This window comes from Perna viridis, chromosome 2, assembly GCF_037379345.1.
Source record: "Perna viridis isolate PV_CMFRI_1.1 ecotype Kerala chromosome 2, ASM3737934v1, whole genome shotgun sequence".
Classification (NCBI taxonomy): domain Eukaryota; kingdom Metazoa; phylum Mollusca; class Bivalvia; order Mytilida; family Mytilidae; genus Perna; species Perna viridis.
Genome location: NC_142446.1, coordinates 35,791,348 through 35,819,270, shown reverse-complemented (window position 1 = coordinate 35,819,270; position 27,923 = coordinate 35,791,348). Strand labels below are relative to the sequence as shown.

General features: G+C 33.9%; 1 protein-coding gene and 1 long non-coding RNA gene across 2 annotated transcripts in view; both read left to right on the top strand.

Annotated features, from left to right (window-relative positions):
- Nucleotides 1–643, top strand: part of LOC148624831 (uncharacterized) — a 40,001-nt gene extending 39,358 nt beyond the window's left edge. Inside the window, exon 3 of the long non-coding RNA XR_015919787.1 lies at nt 51–643. This is a non-coding gene — a long non-coding RNA (uncharacterized LOC148624831). The remainder of the gene's footprint in view (nt 1–50) is intronic.
- A 1,140-nt stretch (nt 644–1,783) lies between these two features.
- LOC148624830 (muscleblind-like protein 1) overlaps nt 1,784–27,923 on the top strand; it is a 134,068-nt gene continuing 107,928 nt past the window's right edge. Inside the window, exon 1 of the mRNA XM_088567769.1 lies at nt 1,784–1,798. The gene's annotated coding sequence lies outside the window, so the exon portion shown is untranslated. The remainder of the gene's footprint in view (nt 1,799–27,923) is intronic.

Here is a 27,923-nt window from a genome sequence, read left to right as displayed (position 1 = left end):
ATATTTTCATGCAAAAAATGACAATTTTTAAAGTTAGAATTATGTTCCAGGAGACAACTAGAATGCAGGATTTTGCACAAATACCCCAGAGCTTCTGGAGCCCTTGAGCGGCCCCTAGACTATCAGATCCCCACAAGGGCACCTCACTGCACGTCTGTCCACAATTATATCTCACTCATGTCAGTCCAAATAGCATGATTTACAATGTCAAGATTTTATGAGCTTTGTGGCTGAACACAACTTGCTGTTCCATGTGGCTTATCATTTTACTGACTTTGTGAAAAAAACATTCCCTGACAATAAAATTGCAGAGAAATTTTAATGTAAAAGGACCAAATGATGCAGGTTATCTACCAAATCTTGAGGCTACAAACATACAGCGATTGAAACCTGTCAACAAAAGCCATTCAGTATTTTATGTGATGAAAGCAATGGCAGGGGTGCTAAAAAGTTCTTTGCAACTCTTGTTGGCATTTTTAAAGATGGAAGGAGGACCATCAAAACTAGATTCATTGACATGCCAGCGATAAAAATCTATTTTATGCCATACCAAGCATCATTTCTGTGAATATGTGTATAATTCATTTTGTTGATTCATTTGTATATATAGTGTGTTTATAGTTTTGAAAAAAAAAAAAAAACATTTAAAAATTTTCTGTTTCATTTAATTTATAACATAACAAAATATGTCGATAATATCATCATGCTAAATCTCCTGCAATTTTATGATGGATTACAGGTGATCTCCCACCATTAGGCTTTACTAGGTTAACAGGTATGATAGAAGAACATGTAATATATAATGCTGCTCTTATGGGCTCTAAAATATTATCTTCTCCCATGTTTTTATGAGCTTCTTTGAACTTAAAACTTGTTTGTAAGGTGACTTTACTTGGGATCTGGAAATTTTTTTTCATTAACAGTACATGTTGGGGAAAAATTATAGGCCTTTTCCAGGTACAAAATTAAGCTTTGAAAAGATCCATATGTTTTTAAGACCTTCATAACCCACTTTATTCTGCAGTATGCTAAATTTAGTTAATGTCATTGATGGAAGTTATCAACATTTGCATCCAAATGATTTTACAACAAATTGATGTCATCAATTTTCATCAAGAAGATGGTTCCCTGTCCTTGGAGACTGCCAAGATGACAGGTTCAGGATACCAGTTATATAGAGAAGTACTAATGATTTATGTATAGATGGATATCTTTGGACTATCTAAAAATGGGCTTTCTTTTCCTGGAATGACATCTCACTCTTCAAAATCCCCATGAGTTTTGATAGAAAACGACAAGAAATGCAAAATTTATGGCTTTGTGTGTGAGTTTCTGCTCTTGGGTTTTGACAAGGTCTAGAGTTGCAGGGATATTTAGTTTTCTTTGATTGTCAATTGTGCTGTTTTTAATTTCTTTATTTGGTGAGTCAGCATATGGTTAACATAAATAGAATTGTATTGGAGCTTTGTAGTATCTTGTATACATATGTCATTTTAAAATTTGAAAGGAAATTTTATCAAATGTATCTGAACAATTCTTGAGAGAATACATTCTTCATTTTCTGATTGAATTTGAAATGATTGATGGCCAGATTCAGTACTCTAGTGTCCATACCAGTCTGAGGAAAGGTAAAAAAAAATCATTTAATGAACAGTTGGAATTATTATATTCACTAATGTTATACCAGTTAGTAATAGAACAATAAATGACACATGATTTACTTCTAATTTAAAATCTTTTTTCTCTCTTCAAGATTGGCAGTGAAGACCTAGAGTCTATCTTCCTAGACCTATAATCAGTAAGTATATGGCATGTGACCTTTGTTAGCATGTATTAACTAACCCCCTTTAAAGTGCATATGCACTAGTGCCAAATAAATGTTTTGCTGGAAGTTGAATCCATACTCCCTACCCTATTCCTCATCATCGGATTTCTATACACTTAAATATTAATTGAATTCCTCTAGCATTTCTTTCTTATCTGAAGTATCTCAAATTGCAAGTGAAAAGTGATAAACATACAAGTTTTCCAACATTGTTTAGCTTTGATTTATCAATATGGCCATAAATCAATACACATGGGATTAAGAATGACTAAATAGCTCCACTAGGAAATGTTGGTGCACCTAAGGTTTACAATTATCTGTCTGTCAGTAGTTTGTGATTGTACAGTAGGTAGTTATAAAATTACTTACTGGAGGTAATGAAACTTGGTACAACTGTTACTGATTTGATTCTGATTCTGAGTTGAGACGGTGACAAATAAATTTCCTAGTCACCTGTCTTCTGTATTGAAATGTCAAATATATCACCTGTTTCAATGTCCATCAATCTAAGTGGGAAGACATATAGGTTTTGTGTCTTAGAGTATTCACTGTCTTCTGTAAAATAAGTTAAATGCAGTTCATGTTTTATGGATGTTGGTTTATATGATTATTAACTTTTTTCACATCTAAACAGCTGTTATAAGTATTTTATGTTTTGGTCAAAAGACAGAGTTCTGCATTTGGGAATGTTGATTCATACTTTTATGATTATTGTTCATACTTCGGGATATTTTTTTCTCCATCAAAAAATTCATGTTCCAATTTTAAGCCATATGATCTTTCCTTATCTTCTTGTGCAGCCAAGTGATGTCAACTAGAGAGAAAAAAAAACAGAAAGTGAAAAGTAATTTTGTGACATTTGAAAGATGATTCTTTTCATGAGAGCCAAGAATAAGTGGTGGGAAAGCAGAAAATTTTAGTGATATTTCTGGACCACTGCATTTAGTTTCAGTGCCATGACAACACCTTTCTTGCTTCATTTTTGGTCTTTCAGGCCTGAAAAGGTTACCTGGCAAATTAAGTGAAATGATTTACACATTCTAAATTATTGTGCAACAATAATTCAGCATTTCTTCCTTGCATTCAAATTAATTGCTTTTGAGAAAGAAAATAAGAATCAATAATTGCTAAATTCCATTATCAAAAAAGCTTTGGACAGACTCAGGTTGGGCTATCTGACTCTCATTATAAACCTCACTGCTGTTAATTGATTTAAAGTGGAATGGATGGGTGGTTTTCAACAGGCTATTGACTTGCCTTGTTAAATGTCATTTTGATAAAACTATATTAGGATAATGCACAAAGATTGAGGAACTGTTGTTATAAATCTATTTTCATAATCTCTGGTAGGGTGATTCATACATGGCTGTAGGCTTTGATGTCTCAGGTAGAAAATGCTGCTAGTCTTTATCACACCTGGACAGACAGAGATATCAGAAATGCAATTTACTCATTTAGCAAATTCATTGTTGTTGAAACATGACCCATTATGTCTCTATGTTAACTCTCTTTGTCTGGCTTCATTTATATTATGTTTGTGACATACTTTTGAAGGCTACAAATACTAGTTCTATGCTTATATTGAAAGAAAAAACCTATTCAGCTTCTGCATAAAAAGAATAATTTATGATGCAAAAGACTGAAGATAATGACAAAAAGAACTTGATTAGATGTTATTATAGTTGATATAATTGAAAGTGAGATATCCTTTCATCTGAAGATGGATCATTTTCTCTTGCATTGCATTTTGAATGATCACCTTCAGGGGTTTTACATGGCTTTAAACCATTATGGGCCCATTTTATAAAGGAGCCTATGGGAATCATTCAGGATTTCATTGGGCCATTTGAAAAAAAAGATGGGCCATAGCAAAATTTCAATGGGCCAAAAATTTTTTAATACTGTCATAAAGGACAAATAAATAAATAAACAGTTTATTTTGGTGAATTATCAAGGGACCCTGCCAAATAAATGTGAACTGATGAAATGGGAGAAAACAGTTACCCTAATTAATAAATGCCATTATAATAATGAAATTTTGACCATGAATACCAAATGAAAAAATTGAAAAGAATTAGCTGAGTTGTGCTTGAACCAAAAACCTGTACTGTGCATGGTAATGTTAGCAATACTAAGTTTTGTTTTGTTTTTGATTATATAAGATCAGAATACTTTATGTCCCCGGTCTGAGATCAAAATACCTTATGTCCCCGGTCTGAGATCAGAATACCTGATGTCCCCGGTCTGAGATCAAAATACCTTATGTCCCCGGTCTGAGATCAGAATACTTTATGTCCCCGGTCTGAGATCAGAATACTTTATGTCCCCGGTCTGAGATCAGAATACTTTATGTCCCCGGTCTGAGATCAGAATACTTTATGTCCCCGGTCTGAGATCAGAATACTTTATGTCCCCGGTCTGAGATCAGAATACTTTATGTCCCCGGTCTGAGATCAGAATACTTTATGTCCCCGGTCTGAGATCAGAATACTTTATGTCCCCGGTCTGAGATCAGAATACTTTATGTCCCCGGTCTGAGATCAGAATACCTTATGTCCCCGGTCTGAGATCAGAATACTTTATGTCCCCGGTCTGAGATCAGAATACCTTATGTCCCCGGTCTGAGATCAGAATACTTTATGCCCCCGGTCTGAGATCAGAATACTTTATGTCCCCGGTCTGAGATCAGAATACCTTATGTCCCCGGTCTGAGATCAGAATACTTTATGCCCCCGGTCTGAGATCAGAATACTTTATGTCCCCGGTCTGAGATCAAAATACTTTATGTCCCCGGTCTGAGATCAAAATACTTTATGTCCCCGGTCTGAGATCAAAATACCTTATGTCCCCGGTCTGAGATCAGAATACTTTATGTCCCCGGTCTGAGATCAAAATACCTTATGTCCCCGGTCTGAGATCAGAATACTTTATGTCCCCGGTCTAAGATCAAAATACCTTATGTCCCCGGTCTGAGATCAGAATACTTTATGCCCCCGGTCTAAGATCAAAATACCTTATGTCCCCGGTCTGAGATCAGAATACCTTATGTCCCCGGTCTGAGATCAGAATACCTTATGTCCCCGGTCTGAGATCAGAATACTTTATGCCCCCGGTCTGAGATCAAAATACCTTATGTCCCCGGTCTGAGATCAGAATACCTTATGTCCCCGGTCTGAGATCAGAATACCTTATGTCCCCGGTCTAAGATCAAAATACCTTATGTCCCCGGTCTGAGATCAGAATACCTTATGTCCCCGGTCTAAGATCAAAATACCTTATGTCCCCGGTCTGAGATCAAAATACCTTATGTCCCCGGTCTGAGATCAAAATACCTTATGTCCCCGGTCTGAGATCAGAATACCTTATGTCCCCGGTCTGAGATCAGAATACCTTATGTCCCCGGTCTGAGATCAGAATACCTTATGTCCCCGGTCTGAGATCAGAATACTTTATGTCCCCGGTCTGAGATCAGAATACTTTATGCCCCCGGTCTAAGATCAAAATACCTTATGTCCCCGGTCTGAGATCAGAATACTTTATGTCCCCGGTCTGAGATCAAAATACCTTATGTCCCCGGTCTGAGATCAGAATACTTTATGTCCCCGGTCTAAGATCAAAATACCTTATGTCCCCGGTCTGAGATCAGAATACTTTATGCCCCCGGTCTAAGATCAAAATACCTTATGTCCCCGGTCTGAGATCAGAATACCTTATGTCCCCGGTCTGAGATCAGAATACCTTATGTCCCCGGTCTGAGATCAGAATACTTTATGTCCCCGGTCTGAGATCAAAATACCTTATGTCCCCGGTCTGAGATCAGAATACTTTATGCCCCCGGTCTAAGATCAAAATACCTTATGTCCCCGGTCTGAGATCAGAATACTTTATGCCCCCGGTCTGAGATCAAAATACCTTATGTCCCCGGTCTGAGATCAGAATACTTTATGTCCCCGGTCTGAGATCAAAATACCTTATGTCCCCGGTCTGAGATCAGAATACTTTATGTCCCCGGTCTGAGATCAGAATACCTTATGTCCCCGGTCTGAGATCAAAATACTTTATGTCCCCGGTCTAAGATCAAAATACCTTATGTCCCCGGTCTGAGATCAGAATACTTTATGCCCCCGGTCTAAGATCAAAATACCTTATGTCCCCGGTCTGAGATCAGAATACTTTATGCCCCCGGTCTAAGATCAAAATACCTTATGTCCCCGGTCTGAGATCAGAATACTTTATGCCCCCGGTCTAAGATCAAAATACCTTATGTCCCCGGTCTGAGATCAGAATACTTTATGCCCCCGGTCTAAGATCAAAATACCTTATGTCCCCGGTCTGAGATCAGAATACTTTATGCCCCCGGTCTAAGATCAAAATACCTTATGTCCCCGATCTGAGATTAGAATACTTTATGCCCCCGTTCTAAGATCAAAATACCTTATGTCCCCGGTCTGAGATCAGAATACTTTATGCCCCCGGTCTAAGATCAAAATACCTTATGTCCCCGGTCTGAGATCAGAATACTTTATGCCCCCGGTCTAAGATCAAAATACCTTATGTCCCCGGTCTGAGATCAGAATACTTTATGCCCCCGGTCTAAGATCAAAATACCTTATGTCCCCGGTCTGAGATCAGAATACTTTATGTCCCCGGTCTGAGATCAGAATACTTTATGTCCCCGGTCTGAGATCAGAATACCTTATGTCCCCGGTCTATCACAGGAACTTCCCTACTATTTCTGAACACTAAACAAAAATATAGTTCAAATGTAATTTCTTTTATATCATTCAGTACCTCTGTTATAACCAGCAAATATGTTTTTTTTTAATTATTGAGTTCAATAATATTCTATTATTTCTGCAAATAAATTAATATCAAATTTTCACATGAAGATTTGAGGGACTCTTTTTTAGCCTTGAAAGGTATTTAGTAATACATTTGCAATTTAGTTTCTCCAGTAATGTGTCAAGAAACATTTCATGTGTTAAGCATGTTCCATTTAACATACTTATCAGTCAAATTTTTCATCCTATCAATAATATTTTACCATTGATAAACAGGAAGTGAACAGTGTTTTTAGCCAAGTAAAATTGGTGGGAAAATTTGAATTAATAAAAATGTTGAAGTTTTTGAACATCTTGTGTTCATCAAGGAAAGTATTTTCTTATGCTGAAATTTGTTTTATTTAAGTATAAATAAAGAGTAATCAAGAAAACCAAGGTTCTAGCGGAAATCAAAAGAAAGCAATCCAGGGACAAAGACCAAACATGGAAAAAAGACATACGTAACAGAGAACATTAAGTAACTAAAATAATACATACAAAGCAACAAAAGCAAATGAGAAACTCAGACTCCACTAAAAACTGGGAGCATGAACCAGGGCACAGGCAGGGTAAGCATCCTTTTTACAACCTGCGGAGTTGCTTATAAAAAGTCAAGTCCTGGGTAAACGAAAGAGGAAAGGAAAACTATGACACGACGAACAAATCAGTTTTCATGGTGCAGATGGATACATTGTAATGATTCACAAGTTCATGATGGCAACCATAAAACTAATGTTGTGATGACCTCTATCTTGTAGATGTCTCCATAGATGGTCTCCTTCCTTGGACATCATCACATTAGAACCAAACTTTATTCTATACCTCTCACACTACTACACTCCCTTTACAAAACAAGTCTTGACACTCCTGTTTCTGACCCCACCTCATCATGATACAGACTTGTTGCCATCATTTTGGATATTGGTTTCCACAGACTCTTTAAACCAGTTCGTGTGAAAAGTCAAGATGAAGAATAAAGATAATTTCTTCCACTACCATTTGTCAACAAAGGTATAGATGCAATTAATTTGGCTGACATCCTCCATCACAAAAACATTACCAACAAAATTTTCCCATATTTCAAAGACAAATCCATACCAATTATTTCATATTCCTATACTTCACCCACTGCATCCAAAATTTTCAATTATAAAAGGCTATTGCAGAACCTCGAGATTGAGGACTTAAACCACCTGACTGTTCTTGCAAAAACTCTCCATTCAAATATGGTCCGTCTGGTCACGTAGTACGGGAGATTTAACCATCATCAATAATGAATCTCTGCGAAATATCCTTTCTAAAGGTCCCAAGTACTGTGAACCATGCTCCATAAATTGGAATTAAAACTTTAAAGTTCTTATGGACGCTGTCAAGGACTATGCAAGAAAATGGATAAAACGAGAACAAGAAGACATTGATTCTCTGTCAGAGTGGTTGAAGGCCATGAGGTCTTTAATTTTGAAACGAATGAAAGTTTTAAGTAGGTCATTGAGTGCCAAAGCTACATCAGTTTTCAAAGACCCCGATGTAGCAAAAACATTGTCTATTATACATGACAAATATGTTGTCGTACCAGCTGACAAATTCCAAAATAACATTGTTTTTGTCTGCAAAACGTTTTACTTCCAGTGTTTATTATCAGAGGTAGACTTAGAAAATAATAGCAGTGATAAGACCTATACTGCTAACGCACTCTCCAAAGAAGAGATAGTGGTCTCCACCGAGGACAATGATTGTGATTTACCGTCTACGTGCTGGATTCCTGAACTCCACAAGTATCCATACAAAGAAATTTTCATAGCTGGATTCCAAATGCACCACCAAACCTCTTTCAAAACTGGTATTAATTCAATGTGGATCCTGAAAATTCGAAAGATCTTTTGGAGACAATCAATTCAAGACTATTATCGGAATATAGTAGCATTAAAACCTGTGATTTTTCAACATTGTATACTTCTGTTCCTCATACTCATTTAAAATCCCCACTTAAAAACATTATACATCATTGTTTTTCCAAGAAAGATGGTACACCTAGATCCAAGATAGTGAAAGTTGGATCAGTAGTATGGATTGACATTCAGTTTATACATATAAGGAACAAACAGTTCCAAATGATATGGAAAATGCAAATGTATGGTAACATTTTTATTTTATATCATTTTATCTTTGAAATTTTGTTCATGCTACAATTTTCACAAGAATCAAAAACCTCCAGTGCTAACAGCACTTTAATTTTCTACAGATCCCAATGAAAATCTTATTCTTTAATATTTGCCCTACTAGTGGTCAGAATTGAAGGGAACATGGCCCAGGTTGATTCGTTTTATTTGCCTAGTGACAATATATTGGCATGTAACTTTATACTCAATAATGAATTTTCTGTGCTCTATAAAGGTTTGTGTGTTTCTTTGGTAGTCAGTTTGTTGTAGAAACACATTTTTTCAACTCAATTACTTAGCTTGCTTATTTTTGGTACAGCTGTCCCAAGATGTATGTGACACACAGGCGAGCCATTAGTTCCTCAATGATCTAGTAACCTCATTTAGAAACAGCAATATACAGAAAATCCTGAGACACTATTACTTAGACATTTTTACACTCGGATGGGAATTTATTCTAATATTTGATGCCTGTTTGCTATACATTTTACTATTATTAGCATGCTAAAACTGAATTAGGATGCAATATTGAAATGTGAGTTTACATTGACGTTAAGTAGTATTGCTTACATTAGGTAATATATGGCTATGTTAGTAGACAATTGCTATTTGCTTGTGATCATGTAATGTTTTGATCTACAATATTATGTGATATTTACATCTTTCGTTAGAGGGTTACACTGCTAGCATTTTAGGACTGTTGCAGATGATATAGTACTTCTTTCTACTTTTTGATTATTTTTTTTCTAGGGTGTTGATTTATTACTTGTTGTGTCTCATATTAAAGGATTTAAGATGGTAAGAGTTGTTATGTGCCTAAAAATGAAGGCTGTTGCTATATAGAAGAAAATAAAACCACAGCATATTGTATGTGATTTCAAAGAGGCTAATCATTTACACAAATTGACAATTTAATGATGCAACATACACTTTAACATGATGGTTTGTGCTTCATGTTATGTCTCAGCAGTAGAATTGGTTTAATTAAGTTAGTAATGCATATCTGTCATTGATTTTAAGTTATTCTGTGAGACCAACAAAACATTGTCTATATCTTCTTATATTTTACTAACTGATTCTCACGAAACTTCATTCAGTGTTTGATTACTACAGTATTCTTCCATGTATTACCCGCATCTGTGTATTCTGCGCACCCCCTTCTTGACCAGGAAGATCGACGAAAAAAGTTAGTTTCCGTGTAAAACGCGGACTGGGAAGCGAGGAAAAATCACCAGCAGAAGACCACAATGAGATGAAAGGATTCCGATAAATTCCCTGAAATGTGTATCTTTTCATTATTAATCTTTTAAATAAAAGTATTTCTCTAAGTTTCCCTGCGTTTGCAAGCCATTAATTAATTATAATAGTTTATACCATTGTTAGAAAAAGTAGCCCGCCCGCCAGCCCGAGACTGGCTATAGACCCTTTTGTGCTAACGTTGGGGTGGTTGATGAGCATGCGTAGAGCATGCTCAATATACACTTTTGCGAGGAAAATTCTTTTGTTCGACCCAAGCCCTACCTTGTGGAAGTGTATATTGAGCTTGCTCACCAGCTTACCACAAAAGGGTCTATTTTTTGGCAGGGCTGGCAAATTTTAGCAAAAATCTATATAGCCATATAGTAAATATATTGAAAAATTGTATTCAGGACTGGCTAGAATTTTAGTGAGTTTCCTACCCTGCTTATACAGCGATGTATTGGATCCAAATCAGCTGAAATGTTTACATTTCCTGTTTGTATGCAAATCAGGTATTTCACTAAAACAATATGTCAAGTCCAACTGTTTAAAAAAAAGGAGTTTTAATTTGCCAAGTTGTGTATTGATATCTGACATCTGGAAACAGTACATCAAGCAGATTAAAGGATGAGTGACAATTGTTTCACCTTTTAAATTGATCTTTTGTTATTTGATAAGTAAATGACAATGGGCCCCGAGGACATGTTGGCACACCCGTTATTGTGTATTTAACGCTCCACCACGCACAGGTGAAGAAGTTATAATTAGACGACTTGTTTTGAGAGAACAGTAAGAAGCTGGTCATGGTTTTTCGTACAAACTATGAAATGCAAGGAAACTGCATTGATGGATAAAACAACCATTAAATAATAGTAAAACTTTATTTGTTTATTTCACATAAAACTGTTCTCAAAAATACTAAATGGCTCGATGTTGTCTTACTTGATGACTTCGGTTCTGATTCCCAAAAATTACGGACCTTAAAATTGTGTCTCCTGAAAAAAAAAATATCTAGAAACTCATTGTTTTGGTGTATACCGCGCACTCCCCTTCTGGAACAAAGAAAAAGTCGAAAAAAAAGTGTGTGGTATACACGGAAGAATACAGTATATAATGATTTACATATTTCAAGAATGTCATTCTCAACAAGTTTTGTGAAAAAAATTGGTTATGGACTTCGGCATTTTACAGTTTATCATGAATAATTAAAATATGATAAATCGTGCCAAGAACGCTTAAGGATTAACTCGTGTGTGGAATAAGTTCCACACATTCGTTAAATCTAGGTGTTCTTCGGGCACACGTTAAAATATTTTGGTTATTCCCACTTTCCAATTAATTATCCTATTAGTACTCTCATGATTCACTGGATTTCCATGAAATTTTATCCAGTGATCAATAGATATTGAAGAGCATATTGTTAGTAATATTTGTCTCAATAAGTTGAGTATAAGTTAAGGACAACTATCACACATATTGGAGAGAAAATTAATAGGTCTTTATAGGGCAGGTTTTTGGTATCTCTTTTTTAGCTCACCTGGCCATAGGCCATTCTCCTTGGAAACTACTGAATAGAGTTGCATGAAATTTATGATTGTTCCTCAGAGTATCCTGCACAAAATGACCGTTTGGATTTTTGATCGGTTAAAAAACATGGCAGCCATTACTAAAGATAGAACATAGGGTTCAGACAGATTTTTGCATATATCTCAAAAATCGTTAGGTTTAGCCAAATTCTGAATGGGTTAAAGTATTTAGCATGATGAGATCTATATGTGGTCAAATTTTAGTGAAAATCTGTGGATCCATGTTGGAGTTATTGTCCTCTTTGGACATTTTTTGCTGTTTTTGATGTTATTACTTTTAAAAGTCTTCTCCTCAGAAACTACTATACAGAATTTGATGAAAGCTGGTATTTTTGTTTTTAGGGTATACTTAAAAAAATGACCGTTTGGATTTTTGATTGGTTAAAAAACATTGCCGCCTTTACTGAAAATAGAACATAGGAATAGTACAGTAGTTTTTTGCATATATCTCCAAAACCGTTAGGTTTGGCCAATATCTTTCAATTGCTGAAATATCCTTTTTATAAGTCTTTAAGGGATCAAAGTTGTTATACAACTCCATGAAAGGGTTATTATTGCCTTTGAAAGGTGAAAAATGACATTTTTTTTTATAGTTTTCAGCCTGTATCTTGAAAACTATGATAGATAGAATGAAACTTTCGATTGCTGAAATGATTCTTTTTATAAGGCCTACAAAAGTCTCCAGGCACCAAAGTTGTCACATGACTCCATATAAGAGTTATTGCCCTTGAAAGGCAAAAAATTGGTTTTTTGTAGTTTTCTGTCAATATCTTGAAAACTATAATAGATTGAATGAAACTTCCGATTGATGAATGATCCTTGTGATAAGTCCTACCAAAGTCTTCCTGGAGTCAAAATTGTTGGACAACTTCTTGTTAGAGTTATTACCCTTGAAAGGCAAAAATTTAACCAGATGAGAGATTCAGGCTCATGGGAGCCTCTTGTTTCAGAAGTTTTCAATATCTCTTTTTGGACAGACACTTATATTTCTTTATGTTGTCCTGATTTCTGACTACAAATATTTCCACTGGTTCTGATTCAGAGCAAAAATATTGCACTCACTTTTATGACTTAGGTGAACATACAGAAATCATATAATTAGATTTGTTGATAAGAAAAATCAAGAGTTATTGCCCTTGTCTGAAGTGTATGACAAAAGTTTTAGCAATATTCTATTAATTTTTCTGTGGCAGTTTTATGGTGAATATCATATTAATATGGCTTCATGGACTTAAAGTACATTGTGGATTAATCAAATAAAGAGAAATTATTTTCATAAATGTGCTCATAAATTTTGGAGTGCATTTCAGATATAATAACCAGAGCATAATGATTCCTTGATAAAAATATTATTATATCATTGACTCAATTTAGTTGCCTAGAATTTATATTCCTTAATGTAATGCATTACATGTAATATTCAGGTTTTATGTACATGCAACCATTCAGTTTTCATTCTTGTGATTGAAACTTCTTAAAATCTGAGGTAAATGCAGGCTTCAGTTAAGTCTAAAGTAGTTTGAAAGAAAATGAACTTTAACTAACATTACTGCTTCTACATTTATGATTCCATTTATTTAGTATTGACTGGTGCAAAACAATGAAGACAACAATTTTGTTTGTCCTGTGAAAGAAATATATTCTGTTCTTTTTACTAAGTATGTTTCATATTAACATCCTTTGGCAGATTCCTAGAACACTTAAATATTTTTGAGATGTGACTTTTTATACTCCCTGCTGTGTAAGAGGGTTATAATAATTTTCTGTTAGTCCTTTTAGATATTTTTTTATTAACTAGTTTTCTCTTAAACTACTCACACAGCTACACAATTTTAACAGAAGCTTTATGAAGATATGCCAAATAGTTGGATATGGTTCAGATTGACGGGATCTGCCTGTTACTGGTAGCAATTTTGTTTTAAACTTGAGGTTACTGGTGTGAGGAGCTAGGAGTAATCTATAGTGATCTTGACTTTTTTTTTAGTTTAAAGATATGTAGTCTCTGCTGATCTTAGGTGTATAGCTTAAACACTGGCTTTCTTTGAGGCATTCAAGTTTTAAAGAGTGAAACAAACTGTTTCCCAGAACTACTGTTTTGAAAATTTAGTTAAAAGTTACGAAACAGATTGTGATACTGCAACAACAAAGATTATATTTGAACCAAATGACACTTTCTCATGAAATGGTGCAGCATGTGAGAACATGATCTATTGTTGAGACCAGTGAAAAGTTGCCACCAAACCTTCTCTGGAATGAGATATGTAATTTTCTCAAAGAAATACAGATCAGGAGAAAAAGCTCTCTCCTTAGGGATGGCTAAATTTGGATTTTTGATATGTGATCTTAAGTTGGCATATTAGAAATCTGAATTATGCTAATGTGACGGAAGAAATATTTTATGAACCAATCCCTATGAAATTCAGAAATTGCCAATTGTAGATGTGATACTAGGTACAGAAAAAAATCTCCAAACTATTGCTGTCTTTTCAGTCTACATATACCATTTTTTAAGTAGCTATAGTCTTTTGTGTCCAGATCTGTATTTTTAAGAAAAAGATTAACAGGATAATTGATTGGGAGGTGTGAATAACCAAAATACTATCGTGAGTGCCGAAGAACGCATAGATTTAATGAATGTGCGGAACTTGTTCTGCGCACCAGATAAATCTTACTGCGTTCTTGGCATGAGTAATCATATTTCGGTTATTCACAATAACCAACTGATTAACCTATTTTTGATATAGATTTCCTCGATTATTTGTTGTATTTTCAACATATATTTCAAATTTTGTGAATGGCAGATTGATTTCAAAGTTGTGACATTTTGGTGGAAGAAAGTCCGATTGTGAAATTACCAAATTTATTTCACAGTGTGAATTATCGAAATTTATTTCACTGGGAACATTCGATAAAACACTGCTATCTATATAATAAACATGTGTCTCCCTGTTTAAATATTAACTTGTGGGTACTACGTAGTGCCATTTTAATGTACAATTTGTATGATTTTAATTTCAAATGAGCAACTTAACACTGGTTATGTGATCTGTAATTGTTTCTAAATATGAAATAAAATGAGTTTGGTGGGGTTTTGACCTGTAGGTTTCATAATGAGTGAAAGTTGAATTTTGCAGAATAACAACTGAAGTTATCAAATTTCAACATCATAACAAAAAAGCCTTGGGGATTTATGATGTTAAAATTATATAATGTGAGTTGTAATTTTGCAATTTTCAAATTTCACAAGTTATATAACCTTTTTCTCTATGATTTCTGTGGATATTTGGCTGCCTGACATTCGGCATCTGCCATGATGGAAGTTTCAGACTTTGTCTGTCTATGACATCACCAGTTGTTACAGCAGAATAACGTCAGAAACATCACAATGTCACTGTAGCCAGTCAGATTTTATTGATTATGCATCACAATCACATAACCAATCACAGCAGCAAATGTTTCACGTCACTAGCTCATATCACATTGCCCCATGATGTGATATTGAAAAATATCTAGTTGTTTAAGAGGAGATAAAACTGCCAAATAATTGAAAAATAAAGTCTCAATGCTGATACTCAAATTGGTGATTGCCTTTAGAATTGACATCTCTCATGAAAACTGCAGAGGACAAATGAAAATTCCCATGGAAATGTAATCACTGCCTGTTGGTTAAAAGGTATTGTGCATTTTTAACATTGTATATGATGGACAAACAGACAGACAGACAAACAGATATCACCATGAGTTCCCTCTAAGATTGGGATATTTTATTGGTTGTGAATCTAAATAATATGAGTAGCTGGTGTTTGGAAATTGACTCTTCCTTTGACATAACCCTAGAGTGTATTTTAATTTGGGAATAAATAAGATAAAGTTGTGCGATTAGTTTATTTTCTAGACTTGTACCCCTTGAAAACAGAAGATTATGTTCTACCATATCGAACAATAAGTCAGCTTTGAGTTTAGTACAGTGTCACATATCTGCAAGATTAATAACATGTTTAAAGATTAAGGTTTACGAATTTCTTAAGTCATATTTTTTGCATTTGGAAAAAATTATGCCCTCTGCTCTGCTATTGCTGTACCCTTTCTTAAGTCATTTAACAGTGCTGTCTAAAAGCTTTGGTTACCAACCTTTTAAACATACAAAATGAGGTCAATACTTATGCTAACATGATTATAATATTTACACTTATTTGTACTGGGAGATGACTACTTGTCTAGCTGCACCTATTTTTCTATTTGTATTTCAGTTTAATGTGAGGTTGATTAAAATCCAACAAGATTTACCGACATTTTAATCATATGCAATAATTACAAACTATACCTTTTAGCAAGATTTACCCAGCTTTGACAAGAAATCAATGTGAAGCACTAATATCATTAGAAATATCTCTTGCTTTGGAAGGGAAGCTTGTAGAAAAAAATTTAAATGAAGATTTTAGCATCAAACCTGTTGATTTACTTCTATTTTTGACGATTAGATTTTTGGCTGCTAGGTTTTAATGATATTTGATGCAATAAATATTATGTCATGCCGATCTTTTATGTTTGCGTAAAGACCAAAGACTAATTTCCAGTTATGGAAGTTTTATGATGATGAATGGAGTCGATATGTTACGTAATTTGATTCTCCTTTGGTTGCCGTTTCATGTGGAAATGTAATACTGTGTCTTAAGATGTGGCAAATTAGAAAAGATGTTTTACATGCAACTCCTAATGTCAGGGTTTGCTATATCAATAGTAACCTACATATGTTCAATAGTAACCTACATATGTATACCTCCCATAGCTGAATATACATGATATTTTTTCAACAGCAAATGGGTCTTAATTACTAAAGTGTTTATCTCATATTTGATGCAAGTCTTACAGGATCATTTCAGCTTTATGTGAGGGTTATGTGGCATAGGCAATACCTTGCAAAATGAAATCACCAAATTGTATGCCTCTCTTACAAAATGTTATGTTATGCATTTGCCATGTGGTAGGACTAGTCAGTGCTTAGATATTTCTAGCACTACTGTCAAAAGCATGTAGACATTATTAACTTTTTTATTTGTTATCATGAAAACAAAAGAAAAAAAATATTGCATATGATGCAAGATAACATTTACACCAAACATTGTTTCTGTGTTTTGTAAAAGTTCGAATTTTTTGTTGTTGATCTATTATTTGACCAAATATTTGCGAAGTTGTGGGGGATCCAGGATGTAGGGGATCAAGATTTCATACAAAAAAAAAATTTCCAATTTAAAGGGTGGGTTTGTTAATCCGAGGCTAAAGTTTTGCTCAATGATTATAATTGTTATTTTTATTTGAATTTAAATTTAATTGATATTTTAAATCATCAGTTAATGTCACCAGAGAAATGTGTTGTGACATTTTAGTGGAAGAAAGCTTGTGAGTGAAAGTTTTTAACATACAAAATATCCAAATTTATTAGATAGAGAACATTTGATAGGTTACTGCTGTGTATTAATAAAATTCAAGTATTGACCTCCAGATGGAACAACACATGAAAATTGTTAAATCTTCGACACTTTTTTCAAATGGTCCAAATTTTGTGCTGATTTGGGGATTCGATATTTTTGCACCAATATACTTAGCTAGAATGAAATATTATGATACATTTGGGATGAACTTTTGATGGTTTAAAGCATACTAGTATTTCCCATTGGTTAAAGAGTGCTACATATAGAGACAGTTATATAGGTACTCGCTTACTTATGTCCTTAATAAGAGACTGGAATTGAGAGGTGGAATCATATTCTGGAAAATAAATACTTGTTGAACAAATAAATTAAGCATTAATCATGACATTTTTACATGATCAACTCAAGATGTTTGTATGACCGAAAAGTGTGATGTTATTATTGTGAACTGTATCTAGTATTGGGGCTTTGACTGCTGCTTTTGTATTTTGTTGATTAATTGATGAAGGACAGTTTGATATACTTACGGAGGTAGGCCTAGGGTAAGGGACATAACTCATGAAGTCAGTGATTTGTTTGCATTATATTGAATTTCACCAAAGCCTCTCAAGCTTTTGTTTGAAGCAGAATAAAATGAATTCAGGTTAATTAGATGCTTACATAAGATTGATGTAAAATGTTGAATACAAACGTTCCAATGATTTTTAAGAGTTGTGTCTCTTACCCAAAGTCTACCTCCTTAAATATTTCTCTCTGTTTTATACAGGTATTATCTACATATAGAAATATTACTCTTGGTGTTTGTCTGATGGACATTTTCTGATTATTTTAACTTCATGATCTGTATTGAATGCTGGATCACTGCCTTGTTACATGGACATTTTCTAATTATTTTAACTTCATGATCTATATTGAATGCTGGATCACTGCCTTGTTACATGGACATTTTCTAATTATTTTAACTTCATGATCTGTATCGAATGCTGGATCACTGCTCTGTTACATGGACATTTGCTAATTTTTTATTTAGACATAATTGTCTCAGAAACAGGCATTCATACTCTAATTATTTGGTTGAGTCTGGCTGATTTAAATATGGAAATGAGTGATTTCACCCCTCTTTGACTTTTTGTTTCTTTTCAACAAATCATTTAGTGCCTGTTATGTAATATGTGATTGAATGTCTTGAAGTCCGAACTTCAGTCAGTACTGAGTCATAATGTGTTCCATTCTCCTATTGTACAAACACACACTTTAAATCTGTCCTCGGTGCGTTAGAAATCTGTCATAGGAAGATGGATTGTTTAAGCTCCAACTCTTGTATTACTACACGTTCACGTCTCTTTTGAACTTGCATTTAAGTTTTTACCGACACCTTGACCTGCAGCAGATTTGTCATACTGTTTTCTTATTACGTCATACACAAGTGTTTGACCATTATTTATTGTCTTTTGGTTTGTTTGTTTTTACATCTTTGGAAAAGTACCTCTTGGACTTTTTTCTTTTGGATTAGAGATCTAAGGCAAGGTGAGTTATACTTTATGAATATTAATGAGATCATGCTCATAAATATTGAAAGTTGAAACTATCAAGTTGCTGAAATGTGGTTAAATATGGAAATGTTGCAATAAAGTGGTATGATTTCATTAGTGCAAATCCACCGAAGTTTTGATATTTAGGTACACTATGTGGTATAAAACAATTTCCAAGTATATTTAGTCTGTAAGCAATGTCTTTATATATACATAGACCTTTTTTCAGCAGTTGTTGCCTTAATGTTAGTTGTCAATAATGTAAATTTTAATTTAAATACTTAATTCTGTTTATGGGCAGTCACAGTTAAGTTGACATAGTGTTGTCGTATAAAATTGCAAATATTTTTTTACAATCATGGCAGAAGCTCAAGATGGAAAAAATCAGGGAAAAGTGTATGAAGTTCCTAATAAAAGATTTTATTTTGCATACCCGGTATTTAGAAAATATTTCTTCAGACCAAGTTTGCCCCCGAAATTAATCAATTCTTAAATCTATATACAGTTTTATGGTCATAGTTTTGTTTTTTCTAAATTTCAAAGTTATAAGCTTTTGATATGATTTAGGAGGAAACTTCTTAAATATCTCTGGGTTACTTGTAAAGGAAAAAAAATTCTTTTTATCTTTTTATGGTCACATTTTGAAGCTCGGTTATTAAATCTAACTTAACCAATCTTAAACTGTTCTATGGGTTTTGTTACAGTCTTGGCTATCCTTGCAGTTCTCACACAACCACCCCTTACAAGGATTCTATTAGTTGTCTTTTAGTAGATGGAAGTAGTGAAGCCCAGCCATCAGGATACCTGACCGAAGAGCTCTGTCAGAGTCATTGATTTTGTTAGCCTTAATTTACCTCAGAATGTAACACTGGTAAAAATTTGATTGTTTACTTTTGAAAAGAAAAGCTTCTGCTTAGATTTCAAGCGTTGTGGTTCTAATTTTTGTTTCCTGAAGCGCTCACGAGATTCAGATATCGTTTATTTTTGGTCCGAAGTTGGCGCAGGTATGATTTTCCATGCGGAAATTCAACTTTACTTCGTTTCACGCCATAATACGTGTTACCCGAATATTTCTGGAGGCAGAAACATGTCTCATAACACAAATTATACTATTCCAAAAAGTAAACTAAACATGATGCAGCAGGTTCTAAAACCATAAAGGACTTACTCTGTACAACCCCATCTACAAGTAGTGATAAAAGTGACACAAAGAAGATTGTACAGAAAATTGTTGATGGCATTATTTTAAACATGTTTACATTTTGCTCCAATCAGTTCAGTGTTTGTGAATCAGATGATCTTATTGAAACTCCTCAATCAAAAATGAAGAAACTTGCAGTAAATAAACCACCCCTTATGAATCCTGTGCCATTAGAATTTCAGTTGAAAAGTTTCAAAATGCAGCTTTTTATGTTGAGGTATACTGGTCTGCATGTCAACCATTTGACCTTTAGCATTACTCATCTGTTTCATTTTAATGTTTTTACTAAGTGTGTTCCAGCCAAGGGTACCTGACTACATGAATCAGATACATGTCAAATTCAATCATTGAAACTTTTCCAACCTTTTTTCTCCAAATATCCAAAGTAAACTGTTTGTATGATTGTCTAACTGTTAAAAGAAACCAGCTTACATAAACAAACTTTAATGCAATCATGAGAATTTGTCACAGGACTTAAATGAAGAGCTAGCAAATGCAGACCTAGACAAACAGGTGGAAATGTTAAAGGGACTTAAAGACAGAAAAATGATTCTTTAGTTAACAAAGTGAAACTGTACTCTAAAGTGAATTATAACAAAGATCAAACTTAATTGTTCTCTTTAATATTTAAAACAATGAATCAATTTTACATACAATTATAATTTGTTTGTATATGTTATTTGTTTTGGCACTGTCATCATTGTCTGCATATTTTTACCCAATTTGGTGACAATGAGACAAAAATGTGCTTGCTACAGAAAACTGTCATTTTGTTTGTTAGCTTTTGTATGTAACTACCTTTGGGAATAGAGGTCAGTTAACCCTTCATAAGTGTCCTGTCAATTGAAACCTTATTGTATACATGTATCTAATTCAAGATGTTTGTATGACAAGAAAGTTTGATTTTATTATTGTGAACTGTATCTAGTATTGGGACTTCGACTGCTGCTTTTGTATTTTGTTGATTAATTGATGAAGGACAGTTTGGTATACTTAAATATTTCTCTCTGTTTTATACAGGTATTATTTACATACAGAAATATTACTCTTTTGGTGTTTGTCTGATGGACATTTTCTAATTATTTTAACTTCACTTTGGTGCAAATTTTCCTATTAAAAAGGGAGGAGGATGCTTTGAAAAAAAGTAACAAAATCACTGAGAGTATGTCTTACTAGCAGCTGGGCTGCTCTGTTGATTCTCTGTCCTACAACCAGATCCCATGTAAGTCTGAGAGAGTTTCCGCACTCCAACTGTTTGGGAGTACATTGACCTTAAACTGACTGGAAACATGAGTTTTATATCTTGTTACATTAGTAGGTATGCCATGTTTCTTACATGTACATGTATAATGCAAACACATGTATTATTATATGGAGCAATATGTTAAGTCCTAAAAATGTAGTCGGTAATACTTAAACATTGGCTGTCTTTTGATAGCCTGTTGGCTTATATTACTGTACATTAAAAATATTCAATCTAGTTAGTTTGAAGTTGGTTGGTTGCTAAAGTACAGAAAACATGAGAGTTAAGGACCTACTAGTTACTCAACAAAGCTATTTTTGGGGTACAAGGTTACTATTCATTCTACAGTAAGCAGTAGTTGGTATACTTGAATCAGTGTGCATTATCTGGTTCAGTGATTACACTTGTCAAAGTTTCTCAATACAATATCATGAACTGTTCTCAAACTGTCATTAATAAGAATATCAAAAATTAATTTTTATGTCGGATTCCACTCTTTATGGGGTTTTAACTAACTGGCACTGGTAAATCTTGTAGCAGATTGGGAGTACTGTAAGAAAACTAATCACCACTGTCTGATAGTTGCAAGGGTTCCAGGTGTATATTTAAGAATTTCGGTACAATTGCATGTGATTTTTTTTGTGGTTAAAAAAGGAAGTTAATAGCACAAGGCGCAATGTACCAGAGTATTGTTGCTTTATTGAGTCCTTTAGGAAGAACATAGAGAAAGTACTAAATTGTAATTTGATTCTATATTTTTAATTACTTTCTAGGTTCCTTGATACCAAACACTGACTTTTGTGTACTGAAGTGGGACCATTTACTAATTGGAAACCCCTCTAAAACCAAAGAAATTTACGCTCATTTATCACATGATGCCATTACACACCTCCTATTTTATTTTTCAATCCGAACAATTTCTGACTTGTTTCTGGATAGGGGAGGGTGGAGATTTAAAAAAGTGTCTGTCCCAGTCGACCCTATTTATCGCCCCAATCCAAAGTCATTTTATCTGTAGTCCAAATAGTTATGATGCTTTTACTTAGTCCCCTCTAAATGCCTCAGCAAATGTCATGGCAAAAGTAACTTGGTGTTCATCAACCCATATTTGCCACTGAGCTGTGAACAATAAGTCATGTCCACCAGCATTATAGCGTTGAACTTAAATAGAAATTGTCCCTTGGAGAGCAAGTCTGTTATTTCTAGGATTTCTATTAGACTTATAATAAACATGGATGTATAGAAAAAGTACCATCAGAAAGTGGACGGTAAAATTGTACGCCTTGACTATTGGTTTGGTTGATGTAAAGGTGAAACCTGTGCCCCAAAGAAAAATAAATAAAATAAAATGAAAGTGATGGCCTACTTACCCTATTTCTGTAAAGAATGTGCTTGTAAACATTTTTTATGGCCTTGTATTAAAAAACTTCTATTATTTGATAAGAAAAAGCTTTGCTATGCAAAAGAAAATCTCTATTTTTCAAGGTCTATTATTTTATTTCTTTACATATACCTGGTTCAATTGCTTATTTCAATGACAAAAAAATAAATATTTATGGCCATATTTCAATGAACTTTGAATGTGTCTCAAATTTAATGTACACTGTTGGTCAATCATTCTTTGATATTTCATTAATTTATGTTCATTATCCAATGAATGTAGGCGTATCTGTAAATGTGTACAGATTAATAGGTTTGTACTTGTTTAGAAAAATTGACAACATGCAAAGGTCTTGATAGGTGAAGCCTTGCAGATGTAAACATTTTATCGAGATTGCATGTAGACATGTTGATTAAAGAGGTTCGTCTGTGTTATACCTCCTTACAAACGTGATGATGTCATTCAGGTCCGGCTTTCAACGAATAAGTTCCGTTTGATCCTAGATTTAACATGCCTGGCAACCACTTGGCAGGAAGTCTATTGTTAAATAGAGAAAATTGAAAATTATATTACCGGGTAGAAAAAATTACGTCATTTGGAGTTTCAGTACTATGCTTCTTAAGAGTCCTTTCTTGATGAACAAGCTGAAAAAAGAAGTACTTGAAAATTTTAGAAAATTACAGTTTTATCTTTGTAAATGTCCATTGACTATTGACAAGCAATTAACAAACTTAACCTAAATGAATTGTGGAAGGTTTGGGTTCAGTTAGGATTCGTGCACTTTACGATCCTTTATTTGGTTATTGAGAATAATTGTTCCATTTTAAAACTAGCTATTTTATTGATTTCAAACCTTTAAAAACTGATGCATTGAAAGGAACCAATGAAACATTAGAAACTTGGAAGCAAAAAAAAAATGTTTGTGGGATATTTCAATGTATATTTAAAATGTAATTATGACAGTCATAAATAGAAATTAAAATCAAGGATCAATTTAGAGTCAAAATGTTTTTCTGTAAATCCCCATTACAAATGCTGCTAGGATGTTGGCTTGGTAGGTACCATCTGTATACAAGAAATATAAGTGGGTTTGTGTGGGGTATTTGAAACATTTGAAAAAACTGACATTTAAAGCTTCAATAATGTTAGACAAAGGAATTTTTTTTTTTTTTGTAAAATTTTACATTAGATATCCTTGGATATAGCTGTGATACAATATGTGTTGTGTCATGGATTAAAGATACAAAACTGTACTATAGTTTTTGACTTCTATAATTTCTCAATGCAGGGTTACATCATTAGGTTCTGGCATTATACAATGGAATATAGTAATGGCACAGAATATTGTTACATCTATTTGTATGATTTCTGACAGCACTTTCTATTTTAGGTTTTGATCAAAATCAAGTTTGAGGGCAAAAGGTGCATGTGCTCAAATAGGGGATTTGGGGTGTCAATTTAGTGTTCACAGATTTTTTACTTTATGAAATCAGTCTCTGAGATTTCAATGAAGGAATAACAAAATGATAGTACCGTCCTAAATTTAGTGGTCACTGTTTATTTCTATCAGTTTAAAGATTTTTTTAGCTAAGTGTTACTTAACATGTACAATTTTGTCACTGCAGTAAATATGATTTTGTCATGCATGATTTTAAGTAGAAGTTGTAATCTTCTCAGACAATCGATTTGTATTTCTGACACATTGCAAGGGCTTCTGAAACTTTCTAAATGACAGAATTTGCCGCAGGATAAAACTCAAGTCCTTAAATTATGATGGCATTTTATCGATTTGTTAATTATTCACAGGATTGCGTAATATCAGTGGCTTGATTGGTCTGAAACCAGTAATCGTTTTTATCTTCCCAATGATTTAATGGATGAGTTCTGGTAATACGCAACAGAGTGACATCTTAAGACCTAACAAAGTATCATTGTCTGAAAATCTTGTTTTTTGATGGAAAGTGGGATTATCTTTAAACATCACCATGTTAGAACTCTGTCACCTTATGTCATGTGTTTTTTAGAAAATATTAAAAAAAAGTCCTAGTTTTGATATCCTTATAGTATTTATAGAACTCTTTCAGTTTTGTAGTATTTTTTAATCAAGGAAACCACGACTTCAACCATTTACTCTATTTTCCCATTCAGTTGCTCACTCAGTTTACAATATTAAATTGGTCTATAAGACTGCTCTGGTGAAATTTTTTCTTCTAAGGTCAAAGAAACATTTTCCTGTTCATATTTTTTTTGTTATACCTATGTTCATATCGTTTGTTTCTGTTTTTATCTTCGCCACCAACGGTGACAGCAGCTTTAGTAGCAGCTCAATTCCACCTGTCCATCTGTGTAGTAGACACCATAGTAAGAGGTACCTACATTGTGTAACCAGTAACTTACAATGTATTGAACCAGTAGTATACAAACTTTACACAGTGATTATATATATATATTGAGGATGTACACTTACTATTATGGAGAAATTTGATTAATGTTTTCCTATGTTTTTGGCATGTTGAGCTATTTTTGTCACTTTTAGTTGTGAATGGTACCTTTGTGTAATCCGTTTCTCAATAAATATTGAACCATTATCACTCAAACTATACACATGGATTATATACTTATTGATGATGTGCACCTCCTTTATTTTCTATTTTTGTATATTTTTGGCATGTTGAACCTAGTTGTATTTGTCACTTTTAGTTGTGAATGGTGCCTACTTCATGTAATTTGTAACTGAACAAATAATGAACCAATATTATTCAAACTTTGCACAGTGTTTACATACATATTGAATATATGCACTTCCTATTTTTTTGAGAAATTAGATTCATTTCTCTTACTTTTTAGCATGTTGAACTTACCCATATTTTCTGTCACAGTTTTCTCAACAACTACTCATTACAGGGGGTTGAAATTTTAATGCACTCTTTTTGTAGGTATGTCATATGGTGGGATCCATTTATGGAAAAGTGTTGGAAGCAAGGTTATCACTAGTATCTCTAGTGGCCCATAGCTCACAGATTTCTTCTTTTGTTTTTGTTTTTGTTTTGAGAGGGGGGGGTCATAGATGATGCAAACAGATTTTTGTCTGCACTTTTCTCTGGCCACGTTCTTCATTCAGCTATGCCATTTTTAGTAGATTCAACAACAACTTCCAATTAATGGTGGAATTTGTTTATTTGAGGACTGTGTTTATTTTTCTTATATCGTTATTGAAGGTGGGGGTATCACTAGTGACCCATCACTCACAGATTTCATTTTTTGTGGATAGGGGTGTGGTGCATACTGATTTTTATTCGTACTTTTCTATGGCCTGTCCAGATTTTTTTTATGTGATAGTTTCTACAAACATTGGTCCACACCATCCTGTCCGTCAGTGTAAATTATGTTCATCATGTTATGATCTTTCAAAAATTAAATGCATTTTTCTATAGCTCTTATTGCATAGTGCTGCACATGACCTCAATGTAATATGACATACGTTGTGCTGCTTCTCCAGTCACTCTACAAAGTAAGAATATGACTTTCTTTTCATAATTAATTAGCCTTTACTTTGCATATTAACTACATCTCTTACACAACCAGCATATTAAATTCCTTAGGACTGAGCTAGAGTTACGTTGTCAAAAATCTATTACTCTAGACTAGTAACTCTCAAGGGAAGTTCCATAGAATTTAGCCAGAGTAATGTGATCAAAAACTCTAGACTAGTATATTTTTGACAAAGAAATATTTTCTATTTCCTGTCCAAAATGAAACCAACATTCAAACAATGGTATATGGATACGTTTACTTCTACAACATGTTACTGTCATCCTGTCATGTTTCTTAGTGCATGCCATGTTATGGTGTAACATGTCAGCTTGTTACTTTAAAGTACACGCCAAGGAAAGGTGTAGGTCTTGTTTGAAGTTTGCAAAATATCTAAAGCATGTGAGAATCGTGTAAGTCACTTAAAAGAATGTTATACTACAGATATTTTCTGACTTGCATTATTATGGCCTATGTTGAGAATATCTTAGTCTTTAGATAGGGGACTAATATCTAGGAGTAAACCAAAGCTCTGCGGAATAGTTTGACAAGTTATTTCTTTTTGTTAGGACAGTGGTGGATATTGGAACCAATATATTTGATCAGACAGTGTCTGATCTCATACAAATACCTGTCATCTTGTTTTGATATATTAGTTCTAACAAACACCTTTCATGTTTGTGGTTTATGGAGGAAGAGTGGAAAACCCATTACTGATTTCTTATTAAAGTGCAAAATATACTTCTAATTGAATTAATTTTCTCTCTCTCTTTCCCCCTCCCTAACATAATGATCGTAGGAAAAAGATGTTGGGGTCTGCTGCATTCTAAATGGTCTTTTTGCTTGTGAAATAGCCCTTTCAATGGATGATGCAAAAAACAAGGACCTCACACATATGAATTAAAGTCATGTAAAACTATGATGGAAAGATAGGGCTCCTGTAGCTATGGGGTCCAACTCTTTAAAGTAGCTGCTGGATAAAGGTATTCAGAAGCAAGTGAATTTTCCAATTACTGTTATAACTCCACATCTTTCTATGCAAGTTATACCCAATTACAATTTGTTAGAAAACAAGTAAAATTTGCAATTGTAGTCCGAAGCAGTAAAAGACTTGGATCTATGTCTGAAAATCCTTGAATCTGGAAATCTTCCATAGCCTTGGAATCTTATCTCATTAGATTGCTTTTCATGAAAAAATGATATTACAGTTCTTTCTCCAAGAATACTTTCAGAAGGTACAATCACTTTTTCCTTTTTTGTGAACCCCTTCTACTGTGTACAGAAGGTCATTGATTTGATCTCTGGTGTAGTCATACTGTAGACTTCAAAGTTGGTAGCTGCTGCAAAGCACGTGACATATTGAAGATAGAATGACAGTAGATTGACTCGGGTCTAAAGAATGTGTCCAAATGGGGTGATATACTTACCTACAGTCTCATTCTTCTGTGTGTTAGCACTTCAAGAATTCAACTTGGTGTTTCAGACTAGTAAAAAGCAGGATCTTGTTCATTGAATAAATATTCTTGTTCTGTTGGACATAAAATATCTACCATACAATATTTAATCACAATCAGTCAATCAATCAATTAATATATTGGCCACTGATTAAAATTTTCACTGGGTTCAGTGACTTAATCTTTTAACACTCAAGGCTAGCATCTTCTATTATAACATGGACTTGATGTTTGTATTGAATAAAATGATATCTGATTCTCTCACATGATATAAGTTTATGCAACTGAAAAATGCACCAATGTCATTCACACTTTCTATGAACTACTTACATCCTTATGAGGTTTGAAATTTGAACATTGATGCAAATAAGAACTAACAAAGCAGAAAAAATACTTCATTGTTGTACCCTGAATTGCATAATTTCTGAAGGAGTTGGATAATTAACTGAAACTTTTGGTCCTTTGGGAAAAGGATGAATATAAAAGGAGGTTTTAAGATAGGATGCAATTTAAGTATGTA